Source organism: Chionomys nivalis, chromosome 22 (genome assembly GCF_950005125.1).
Source record: "Chionomys nivalis chromosome 22, mChiNiv1.1, whole genome shotgun sequence".
Taxonomy (NCBI): Eukaryota; Metazoa; Chordata; class Mammalia; order Rodentia; family Cricetidae; genus Chionomys; species Chionomys nivalis.
Window position 1 is genome coordinate 9558169 of NC_080107.1, and position 13046 is coordinate 9571214.

Consider the following 13046-nt stretch of genomic DNA (forward strand, 5'->3'; position numbering starts at 1 on the left):
TTTGTTATGAGCATATTGCTGTTCCCAGGGTAGTACTAAGATCATCTTTTGTACTTTGTGCTACTTGTGAAGTTATGACGAAATTGTGCCACATAAAGCTCCCTGCCTATATATGGTTCTGCTGCCCTTGAATGACCTTGTGATAGAGCACAAATCCATCCTCCTGATACCTTAACATTTTTGTTCACTATAAAGGTTTTTCATTAGTGACTTATAAATTGCCGTACACTTAGCATCTTAAGACAGTATAAAATTATTTTTATAGGTCAGGAAAAGTCTATTTAATAAAGTTCTCTGTGATGTTTCAATATATGTATAGATTATGTAGCATTTTAAAACAAGTTGAAATTTCTTCTCAGTCATCTTTCATTTCTGCGTGGTGAAACACTGAAAATCTAGCTTTTATAGAGCGGTAGTACATAACAGCTATCTGTAAGAGCATCTACCACGTGTGACTTAAATCAGTGATCAGCCTTTCCTCACCTTCCTAATGTTTGCAGACGGATAATCACTATTACATTCACTCTCAGTTTGTGTGTGTGTGTGTGTGAGAGAGAGAGAGAGAGAGAGAGAGAGAGAGAGAGAGAGAGAGAGAGAGAGAGTCTTGTAAAGTGTGTTTTTGTTGTTTATACATGGGTAAGAGAATGTAGTGCTTGTCTTTCTTGGTTGGCTTATTTCACTTAACATAAAACTTAAGTATAAACAGAGACTGCTTTAGTTTCCCAGCTACCCAGATGCAGATAATCACATGGAAATATATTAATTAGAACACTGGCCAATGGCTCAAGTGTATTCCTTGTTACCTCTTACATTTTAAATTAACACATTTCTATTAATCTATGTATCACCTTGAGGCTGTGGCTTACCAGTAATGTTCTGGCATCTTTTTCCTTTGGCAGCTACATGGTGCATCCTTGACTTCGCCTACTCTCTTTATATCTATATCTCTGTTCATATTTCCCGCCTGGCTTTACTCTGCTAAGCTATTGGCCAAAACAGCTTTATTTATCAACTAATAAAAGCAACACATATATAAATGGACATCCCACATCATCTCCCCTTTTCTGTCTAATTAAAAAGGAAGGCTTTTAACATAGTAAAACTACATATACAAAACAGTTATCATAGTTACATATTGAGCCCATTTACATTCATCAAATAAAGGAAAATACTCTATTCTATCTTTGTGAGTCTAAGTTTTATATCTAATTTATCTTTTATTATAACAAAAGTAAACTATAATTATAACTATCTTGTTTTCAACTCCATCAAAGACCCCAGAAAGATATATTACCTAAGTAAACTGGAAGTGCATTGTAAGCAACTTCCAAAGTTCTAGAAATGACAGAGATATTTCACTGCCTGGACAGTCACCTAAAGTTCTTTTAAACATTGGGGCATCTATCTTCAGCCTTAAGGCCATAATATCTGGCACACTTTTCAGTGAAGCAGGAAATAGGAAGATCTGTTCTGCCATGTAATGGCAAAGTTTATCAGTTGCTTTCTTCTATATCCTGCAGAATGTCTGGTAGTTTCTTCTGTGAAGCAGGAACCCTGAAGGACCATCCTGCCTTTTGGAAAGTTCAGCAGTCAATTTTCTGTGGGTCCTGCATGTCCATTTTATACAGCATACCATTAAGCACTCCAGGCAAGAACAGTTTCTTGCCCAAATAACTAGCCTTGCCACATTGAAGGCAAATTTCATAACAAGTTTCTTCAGTGCACATGAACCTCTCCGAAGGTACTGCCAGAAGTAGACATATATCACTGTTGAGAAATTCTTAAGTTCTTAAAACCTTTTAAATGCCATATTTTGTACGTCTTTGAAGGGTTTGTAGGACTAACTATCCATGTCAAATATATCTCTGTACCTCTAAAAAACCTAACTAACATTACTACAGTTTGACTGTTATAGATGACTATTAATCCACAAGTTTTAATTACACATTTTTAAATGAGCTGTATAAACATAATACCTTAAACAAGAGTAGAAATATACATATAACAAAATTGACCTTAAATTTGTTCAATAATGAAGAAAAGAATAAACTTAATTCTTGCTTCCTTTTCATTGCTTCAACATAATTTTGATTGGTCCAGTATATCTTACTGTTTAAGAATACTTTATTGATCATTTTTTACTTTGTAATAACTGTAAACCTAACTTCTCAATTTTCATGTTTATTCTTTTCTTCATTCTCATGGAAATTCCTCTCAGGAAAGTGTATTTCAATTAGTATTTCATAAGTGGAAAACATAGTCATTAAATGAAAGTTGTTTTTATTATGAACTACAGGGCATATGAAGAATTCATAACATTATTGAACACAGAACAAGATACAGTTGATAAAACCATGTTTTGCTTTTAGCAGAGATACATTATTGGAAAATATGATTAAATTAATGGAGGCTTTGTGACAGTCTTATTTAAAATTATCCATATTTTGAAATATAAAGCCAGGGCAGTGTGTGCAAATAAGATTTCGTATAAGTGAGGAGTATAAGGGCATTTCTGGTTTTGAAAGCGTGAAAATGAGGACTCAGGAAAAAAGACAAGTTGAAGACCTAGAAACCAAGTATTCTTGGGAAGCTTTCATCATGTAATATTATTTATACAGACCCCTCAAGGTTGTGACTTTGTAAGTTTGTCCCAGCAATCTTACTATGTACCACCCAGTACTTCTCTTGTATGTATTAGACTCTTGAGTTTGTGACCAAGAACGGATTGGATCTCTTTAACACTGATGCCGTCCTCTGTGCTCTGTGTTCTAGTAGTGTTTGGTTCGGCACTGTTGGCAGTCCTGGTACCTTTGTGTGGAGATATTGCCTATGCCCACAGGTTAGTTATGCCCAAATGTACAGAAAGTAGGTAGGATGATATTGGTGAAGGAGAGATTCTTTACATCTGTGCCTTCTGAGCTTTAACAAGTGTTCCTTTTAATCGAAGTCTAGGTGATTATGGAGTAAGTTAAGCTATGTAGGACAGGTATGGCTGCTTAGTTTAACCTTGTTGCCTTTTGCTTGAAGGGATAATTGCCCTGCTGTGTTTCAAGATGCTAGTTCCAGATCTTTTGTGAACAACTGCTGAAATAAGAGCATAAACATCTGTGTGCAGATACTCATACCTAAAGCCACACTTATAAAAATGAACATTTCTCTGAAAAACAATAGTTTGTAGGAATCTATCTCTGCCTGAAATATGTGAGCTTTTCCCATTATTATCACACAGAGCAGCATGCAAGGCCAATCTGCAGGTGACGAGGAAGAAGGACAATCGTGAATACCAGGATGGCAATGTAAGAGTGCGGAGGAAAACGAATTGTACTTGGAGAGAGTAAACTACAGACTGTCCACAAAATTGTCCTTAGAATTGCTGTCCCATTTATAGCTGCATTTTGCATTTATGTTGCTAAATATCTTTTTTTGAATCCTTTCTCCATAAGGAGCAATTTATATTTAAAACAGATTTTTTTTTTCCCAGCCTTGCAATGAGACACTTTCTGGTTTCTGATTTTCTACTTTAAGATATTAAGGAAACTTCACTAACCCTAAAGGAAAGTATTGTTCTTCTTTCCAATAGTTTGCACTAGGGAAATTCCTCCAAATTCTTACGTGGCCTGATAATAGGGGTTCATTCCAAGGTGATCTATTTCCTTTTGAATACCATGCTTTGGAAATTAGTACCTTTCCCTAACATGGTTGATAGCTGAACCATCTGCCAACTTCTTATTCATCTCACCTTATCCGGTACTTACATAACAGACCTGTGTAGTCATTTGTAAATTTTTGGGATTGTTTATAAGAGCTTACCCTCAGCCTGGCTGTGGTGGTACATGCCTTTAATCCCAGTATTTGGAGGTAGAGGTAGGTAGATCTCTGAGTTTGAGGACAGCCTAGTTTACATAGTGAGCTCCAGGACAGCCATGGCTACACACTACACAGAGAAGCCCTGCCTTGAGAAACGAGAGAGACAGAGAGATCTCCCAAATGACAATGATTCAGATTTTTCTTTTCTCTTGCATTGCCGTTCTGATATTCATGATTGTCCCTTCTTTGTTACCTACAGATTGACCTTGTGTATTTAGAGAAATCTTTCTGAATGTTGGTCATTCTCTGCCAGTGGCAGGACCTTTAAGACACTTTTATGCACTGTCTACATTTTAGCAAGAAATGAATAGGATGGCAATTAATTATCCAACAATATGCATTCCCTTTTTACTCACTGATATTTCAGTTTTTAACTAGGCAGGTGATGGCCTGATAATGGGGACTCAGTCCCAAGGGAATAGTACAAGATCATCTATTTCCTTTTGAACACCATGCTTTGGAAATCAGTACCTTTCCCTAGCATAGTTAATAGCTGAACCATCTGCCATTTCACTTTGTTCAGTACTTACATAACAGATCTGTGTAATCATTTGTAAGTTTTGTAGATTGTCTATAAGAGTTTACTCTCAGCCAAATAACTTCCCTTGCATTTTTTGGCCACTTGTGACTAAGTTCTACCCCATAGAATGTGAGTAGAAATTTTCTCTGATGTTTGTGAAAAGCTTCCTTAAAGGGAAGTCATTATTTACTTTCCTTTGCTGTGTGATGTACAGCTGTGATGACTAGAGCTTTACAATTGTGATAAACCTTGAAGGGAAAGGACTTATGAGGACATCAGAGTACCAAAGGGCCCTGACTACCTTATGATTATGGTTCCAGGATGCCTGTGTTTATGTGAAATAATTTAACTTTTAAACAATACAAGGTTGCATTTAATCAGTGCATGCATGGAACATCAGGCTATTTCCATGTGAGATACACATAAACTAGGGTCCATAGATTTTATTGTGTAGCAACAACATAAGAAAAATAACTAGTTTTCACTAGGAATGTTATGATGCCTGAATTCAACTCTATCACTTCATTTATTGCTTGTTTTTTAGGTATATACTGCTAAAAATAATTTATTTTCTTCCTTTCACCATGGTTCTATTGCCTTACCACCATCCTTAAAGCTGGTCTATATCTAGTAGATGGTAATGTGTTGGCAATTGGGGTATTATTTGGTGACCATCTTTCTGAAACATTTGAGATTTTGGAAGAAACTAATAAGGTAAATAGTAGGCAAAATTTAAATATAACATGTATGTTAAACAGGGTAACAAGTGTTTTCTCTTCTGTTTCTCTCCTTTTCTCTAGAGATACTGATGGCAACTTGGGAAGTGCTGCTTGTGTAACACGAACTTAGGGATTCCTGTCAGCAGACTAAAACTCATGGCCCACCAGCAACAAAGGTAAAGGAATTTGAGCTTCTCCCCCATCCTGCATGTGCATGTGTGTGTGTGTACACATTTGTATACATGCACATTCACATCATGAGTGCATGCATATGTTGAAGCCAGAAGTCAATGTTAAATGTCTTTCCATTTGTTTCTACTCTAGTTTCTGAGACAAGGTCTTTGAACCTGGAACTCACTGGTTCAGCTAGACTGACTGGCTGACTGGCCAGCAAGCTCCGGGGTTTCTTCTATCTCCACATTTTCAGGGCTAGCCTTTTTCCCCATGAGTTCTGGAGATCTTTTCAGGATTGTGCAGAAAGCACTTCACCAGCTATGCCATCTCCCTGCTCCAAAGTAAAACTTTGAATGTAAAAATTGTTCTCTTCATATTGTAATGATTAGTCTCTAAAATATTAATGAAAATAACAGCTGTTTCTGTTTGACAGTCCTCAAACACTAGTATCCTGTATTGATAGTATTCAGTCAGGGAGGGGATCTGGAGGGTTAGCAAATTTGGAAAAGACCTCTTGAAAATGGGATGTGTATTAGCATATGAGAACACACTAAAGACTTAAATTCTATAATTCTTTTCATAATCCAAAAGTTCTTAAACTTAGCTTTTTAGCAAAAGGTCCAAAAAAAGTCCTGATTTACCTAAAAAACTTTAAGGTAACAAGTTAATCTATAAATTGTTTTGTGGGTTATAAAACTTTAAGTGTTCATATGTTTTGCTCTTTTTGAATGATCTGATATTAGCATAGCAGGATGCCTAATCTCTCTCTCTCTCTATTTCTCTCTCCTCAAAGGAGTTTATGTTATTTAGGTTTTCATAGTCTGATAAAGTACTTTAATTTTAACTTACATTTTGGGTATTTAGCTTTAATCATAATTTTACTTCATGCTTGCAAATTAGTACATTTTAACAATTGATAAATTGTGATAGAATTGGTTAATATACTGTAGCTCTCCATCTGGAATAAGATTATGGGACCTTACTCAGTCTATATCATGATTTTTGGATGGTTTAGTTTGGATGTTGTTTTGAAACAAGCCTTATACTCTTGTTCAGGTTGACCAAGAACTCACTGTATGGCCCAAGCTGTCTTCAAACTCAAGACATTCTTCCTGCATATACCGCAGTAGCCAGCTCTAGACCAATTTCTGCTTCAAATGGGAATAAAGTGATGTTAGTCATGTTTTACATATAGACTTAAAAATTTATCAGTGAAAAAATTAATGAGTACTTAATATGGAGTTATTACCCAGTGTTTTTAAAATCTTTTCATTCGAAATTATATGGCTGTATATTTTCATTAGCTATAAATTTATATATAAAGTACTCTTTTAAGTTATTGCTGGTCTGGAGAATTAGAGCCTCTGTAACAAAAATGAAGCCTCAGAAGCCTGGGGTAAATCATCTTATTATCTAAGCCATCTCTACTACATCTTGCTCTTATTTTAAAGAAGAAAACAGTGGCTTCCATTTGATTGTTTACGGCAAACAAATCATTGAACTATTTTTTATTTTACTCTCAAAAGTATATTGTAGATATCCCCTTTTATCAAACCACACAGTGACTGAGTTAAAGCTTAGTCTTTGAAGAAACAGTGTTTTCTTTCTCAAATGTAGGATCTGTAGGACTAATGTCTTCCCACCTCAACTAACAGCACTTGGTTCACATTAAAGATCCTTAAACTTAGATCTGTGTAGTTCTGTGTTACTTGGTGTGGTTAATCTCTGACCTTTACTACAAGTACTGGTCATTTGTGTCTTCACTGATACTAAAGCACCATAATGTAACTATTTACGATTTTCTTAGGAATGGGAATGCCATATTTTAGATTCTTCATAATTTTTGAACTACAAGTTCAAAATGCACTTCATAAGCCATTTATAAGCTCCCTTGGCAGCTTTCGTTATATGAAGATATTTTCAAACTTGCTGTGAAACATGATGAGCACAGATTTAAAGGTTTGAGGTTTAGTTAGATTATCAGAGAGATAACACTTAGAATCTCTTAGAGGAATTGTTAACATTTCTAGCTGTAGATGCTTAAACTGTATTTATGGCTGTCTCCACTGGATATTATGTAATAGTGGTAAGAGAATGGGTATTTGTGTTAGTTGGCTAGGAAAGCAGTTGTGTAGATTTGTTTTGGAGAAAAACAGTGATTCTGGAGGTGTCAACTTCTTAAAAAGCTTCTTTAGAACTGTCAGTTTGTCTGTAGATAGTTAATATTTACATGCTTATGCATTTAAATGAGTGGTATGTTGCCTTAGGTATACTCACAGGTAGCTGTTGCCCTGCCTGAGCTCACATTTGTTGATAATGACAGAAGCGTGATGAGATGGTCTTTGGGTTGTCCTAGTGTTCTTTTTTTCATAGGTAGCATCGTACAGTTGGATGTGAGTAGAGAAATGATTTGTTTTACCTAGGGTAAGGGAAGACAGTTTCTCCTTCCCGTCTCCTAAAGTAGGACTCCAGGACTCACCACTACTGCCAGTTGTCTGTTTCTGCATGGGAATTACTACTTTTTCTGAGCAAGACATGATTTCCCCCCACACCGCTAATTTATTTGCAGTGAGAAAACTGTTTACTGTCTTTAACACATAATAAGGGAAAAGAAGATGAGAAGGAGGAGTCGGGATGATAGTGGTGGCTTAGTCGTAAAGTACTTCTGGGACAAGCTGGAGCACACTTCTTTAACCCTGGCTCAGAAAGTGGGGTGGGCACAGAGAGGGGTGGATCCCTGAAGTTCATGGCCGACCAGTCTAACCCAGTGAATGAGTTCCAAGCTCAGTTCTAAATTCAGCAAACCTAGTTTTAGAAAACAGGGTGAAAGACAAGCAAAGCGTGCCTCTGTTGACATTCTGTATGTCTGCATGCTCATGTTACATACACATAGACAAGTACACAGTATACACAAGCATAACAAAATAATCATAAAGAGTTGGCAGATTGTTTTAAAGTGGGCCAATTATCTTGTTAATTTCAGTATGATTTACATATATGCACACAATTTGCTCATGTTTAACCTATCATTAAATAAGTAAGTTGCAAAGATATGGAAGAGGAAACTATATAGATCATTTATATTCAGGAACAAATAAATTTTGATAACTTTCTAAGTAGAAATTTTGAAGTACTATGTGTGTGAGAGAGAGACAGAGACAGAGAGAGAGAGAGAGAGAGAGAGAGAGAGAGAGAGAGAGAGAGAGAGAGAGAGATTGATTGTGTCTTTGTTTTGTTTTGTGACAGAGTATTCCGTTTAACCCAGGTTGACTATGATCCTCCTGCCTCACTTAAGTGGGGATTTTAGGCTTATACCACCAAGCCTGACTTAGGTCTGTTTTTTCTTATCAGATTTCAAATGTAGCAAAAAAAAATTGATGTTTTAATGACTGCTGGCCAACCGTTCCCTACGGGCTAAATTAAATACTTCCTTTTTTTAAACCCTTTTGTGGAGCTTGATGGATTAATATCTCTAACTAATGCATTTATATAAGTATTTCAGAAGTAATGTATTGTTATAAATATTCTTAATTTTTTTGATGAAATAGTGTTGAGAATGATCAAGTACTTTCATTTTCAAAATCAAATGCATTTTAAGAAATGTTTCAGTGCTATTTGTAACAGTGTGAAACCATTTTGTTTTCAGTATCTTTGCCATGAAACAGAGGACATGATAAGCTATTTAACTTAATGAAATTCAAGTTACATGTGAATTCTGCCAGGTAAGTGCATGATACAATAGTTAATATTTTGAGCCATGTTTCATATTATAAGTTGTAAAACTTATTTTTTCGAATGTTGTATCTACTAGATGCATATTTCAATGTTCTTTTCCTAAATCTGAAGCCTCTTATCAGTATGTTTTTCAGTTGGTTCTTGTTTCTGAATTATCAAGTTAAGAGCATTAAAATAATTGGTGTAGTGACACAGGACTATAATCTCATTATAGAGACAGGACCCACCCAAGATCAAGGCCTGTGCTATAGTAGCAACATCCTGTCTCAAAAACAACAACAACAAAAAAAACCAAACAGTGTGGAAGGTTGTACAAATTGTCTTCTAAAATGAGTTCTTGTTGATATGTTAGAAAAGTTTTTAGCTATCAAATAACAATTGCAAAATGTCATATACTCAAGTCCTCTTGGTTCAGTTTACCAGGTACTAGGTCATGAGGACATGCCAGTGCCCTGCTTTTAAAGCACAAGCTATAAGTTGTTAAAAGAGTTCGTTAGAATCTTTAAGTGGAAATTCTGAAGAAGGAAAGCAATCTTGACCAAGAAATATCTTTTTATAGTTGTATTTGAGTCACGTTCAAAATCGTTGGTTAGTATGTCTATTAGATCTTCATTTAAGCTTAAAAAGTTTCTCCCTCTTGATGTAAACACTGTCTCTACTTAGTGATTTTTAAACAAATGATTCTTTAATGCTATGTAACCATCTCAGATTTAGAAGGTTTTTCTGGAACACATGTATGGATGAAGATACCTATATTATTTTTGTCTTATATCTTAGATAAACTCTTGGTTTTGCTTAATACTGAAGTGTAAATTTTATAGAACAAAATGCATTTTGTGGAGTTTTGTTTTGTCAATCTTGTGGGTTTTTTTGTTTTGTTTTTTCCCCCCCTGAGCATTGCCTTTTGGGTTCTTTTAAAGAAACTTCAGGGCTAGAAAGATGGCTAAGCAGTTAAAGAACTTGCTGTTCTCCCGAAGGATCCAGGTTTGTCCCAGCGTCCAGGTGACTACTCACTACTGTCTATTTCTAGGGGATCTGGTGATCTTGGTGTTGTCAGGCACCATACACAGGCAGTGGACATACACGTAGGCAAAACATTCACAAACGTAAAGTAAAAATAAAAGAGAAACAAACTTTTGCTTACATCAAAATCATGATCATTACCATATTCTCTCATCTCTGTGACTTGATTTGTGTGATGTGAGATGGCCAAAGGTAGAATCCGTGGGTTTTGTTTTTTCCTAACAGATTTAAAGACTCTCAAAGGACTTAGAAAATTTATAACATTTCCTAAATTTATTTGGATGTAAATATTTTCTGTAACTACTGATAGCCTGTGTAGTATGCTTTGGAAACACTTATCTAGAAGATGAATAAACCAGAGTTGTAAAGGGTATACCCAAAACTACTAGTTAAGTCAAATATTGATAGAAATTTTTTAGCTGACACGTGGATGCTGAGAATCGAACCTGGGTCCTCTGGGAGAGCAGCAAGTGCTCTTAACCACTGAGCCATCGCTCCAGTCCTAATACCAGCTTTTATATAGATTATTTTAGAAAGTGAAAAAGAATTAACATGTCCCAAATCTATTTATAAAGCCATCGCAAAATAACACATAGTGAGATTACTTCTGATGAACTTAAATGAACAGCAAAATATTAACAAATAAAATCAGGAGATGTATATCTCCAAGATAAGGTTGCTCCAAACATTCTAGTTGGTTTATCAACTGAAAATCATTCAGTATGATTGACCACATTAAAAAAAAGAAAAAAAGGGTTGAACAGGAGGAATTGGAGGGAAGGTAGAAAGGGGGTGATGTAAATAGTAGTATTTGTGTTTTAATTCTTAAAAAAAATCAAAGTAAAAATAAACATAATGGTCAGGCATGGTATAACACACCTTTAATCCCAGGATTTAGGAGGCAGGCAGATTGCTTGGGTTCTAGGCCATCCCGGTCTATGTAGTGATACCCTGTCTCAAAAAAAAAAAAAGTATATATGCATTTGTGTGGGTATATATATTTAAATAAATAATCTGTTAGCATCAGGTACTTAACTGGCTGGCCTGGTCTATATGAGACCTTGTTTCAAAAAACGACAAACAAACTTTCTAGATGTGCAGATAGTGAGGGAAACTTTCTTACTCTAACAGTGTGTGTCTTAAAATTCTGCCACAGCTGCTTCTTTCTGAGAGTAATGTGTGTTTTTTTAAATAGGCTGTATCATCAACTCCAATAAAGTTGTTCAAGGACCTGTATGGGTCCTAAATATTCTCATTGTCATAATTGTAGTACAGTTAATAAAAACCCAGCGATAGATATTGAGGTTCAACTTGAAGATCAGAAAAGTGAAGCAGCTGGCCACGGGCTCTTACCTCTACCTCAGACCAAAAATGGACTATGCTGCCTCCATGAATTTTCAGATTGAGACCTAGCTGAGACTTGGTCCTCCCTTTTATAGTCCTCTCTAGTACTGGGATTAAAGGCGTGCATCACCATCGCCTGGCCTCTGTGGATGGCTAACTAGTGTGGCTGCTGGGATTAAAGGTGTGTGCAACCACCCCCTGGCCTGTGTGGCTGACTAGTCTGGCTGCTTTACACTGATCTTCAGGCAAACTTTATTTATTAAAACACAAATAATATCCCACAATACATAATACTACTAATTTACATAATACTAATTATATAACAACACTAATACTAGCTTGTTATTTGCCTTTTTTGCTATCATTTTTTTTGTTTGTTCATTTTGAGACAGGGTTTCTCTAGCTTTGGAGCCTGTTCTGGAACTTGCTCTGTGGATCAGGCTGGCCTTGAACTCACAGAGATCCATCTGTCTCTGCCTCTTGAGCGCTGGGATTAAAGGCCTTCGCCGCCACCACCCAACTTGTTTTTATTCTTTAAAGGCATACAAGTAGGAGTTTCTCCATAAGCTGCCTAAATATGAATCACAATAAATTGAATATAAGAAGTAAATAAGAGTACAACCATCATTAGATTTATAAAAAACAAAACAAAAATAACATTTTTACCTCACTGGAGATAAAAATAACATTTTACCTCCAGCCCTGGTGTGTAAAAATTTTAAGACACTCTAAAAGGATGTATTATTGAGATGAGTTATAAATATACAGGAATGTTCTAAACCTAGTTATAAAAAAAAGAAAAAATACAGATTAACTAGACCAGGCAGATGACAGTGGTGCAATGGGATGACTTCCTTCTGTTTCTTGATGACTGAACTCTAGATGGGAGGTTTGAATGGCTTCTTCCATCATGATGAGAAAATACTGACCTAGAGTGACCGGAGTAGTATTGTGTGAAGAACAAGCTAATTCTAGATGACCAAGGCAGAGAGTTTAAGACTGTGACCTAGCCTTGTGTCATTTCCATGGCACTGGTAGTTGAAGTAATTATAAGCCCACCTAGATTCAAGGGAAGAAACAAACTATTGATGTGAGGAGAGCTGCAAAGAATTTGCAGTCAGATTTCAACAACTGTGAAAGATGCTTGATGAACTAAAATCCTGTTGTATATTTGTTCTATAAACCATGTTTATTAAAATAGTACTTTTTGGTCTATCAATATTTGTGCCATCACCTTTTTATTACTAAAGAGAAAGTCTTTTCAGTCCTAGGGTGAAATCATTTAATGATAGTTGCTTTATGACCCTCATTATGCTCCCTTTGAGATTTATATATCATAAACAAGTTACATGTGTGCTTCAGGATTTGTTTTGTGGGGCACTATAGTAAAAAGTACAGATTGAAAAAAAATGAGTATTTATTGTTGGTTAAGATCCTTTTATATGGGACTGGAGCAATGGTTCAGAGGTTAAGTGCACTGACTGCTCTTCCAGAGGTCCTGAGTTCAGTTCCCAGCAATCACATGGTGGCCACAACCAGCTATAATGAGATTGGTGCCCTCTTCTGGGCTGTAGGCATATATGCAGACAGAACACTATATATAATAACTCTTTAAAAGAAAAACCTCTTAATGTACCAAATTATTCTAAGAAAATATCTTATTG

At 35.8% G+C, this 13046-nt stretch overlaps 1 protein-coding gene across 2 annotated transcripts in view; it reads left to right on the forward strand.

The window, feature by feature from the left end:
• Atf2 (activating transcription factor 2) overlaps positions 1-13046 on the forward strand; it is a 76305-nt gene that overhangs the window by 10143 nt on the left and 53116 nt on the right. For both annotated transcript variants that reach the window (XM_057755319.1, XM_057755318.1), the window contains exons 2-3: positions 5188-5282; positions 8927-9002. The gene's annotated coding sequence lies outside the window, so the exon portion shown is untranslated. The remainder of the gene's footprint in view (positions 1-5187; positions 5283-8926; positions 9003-13046) is intronic.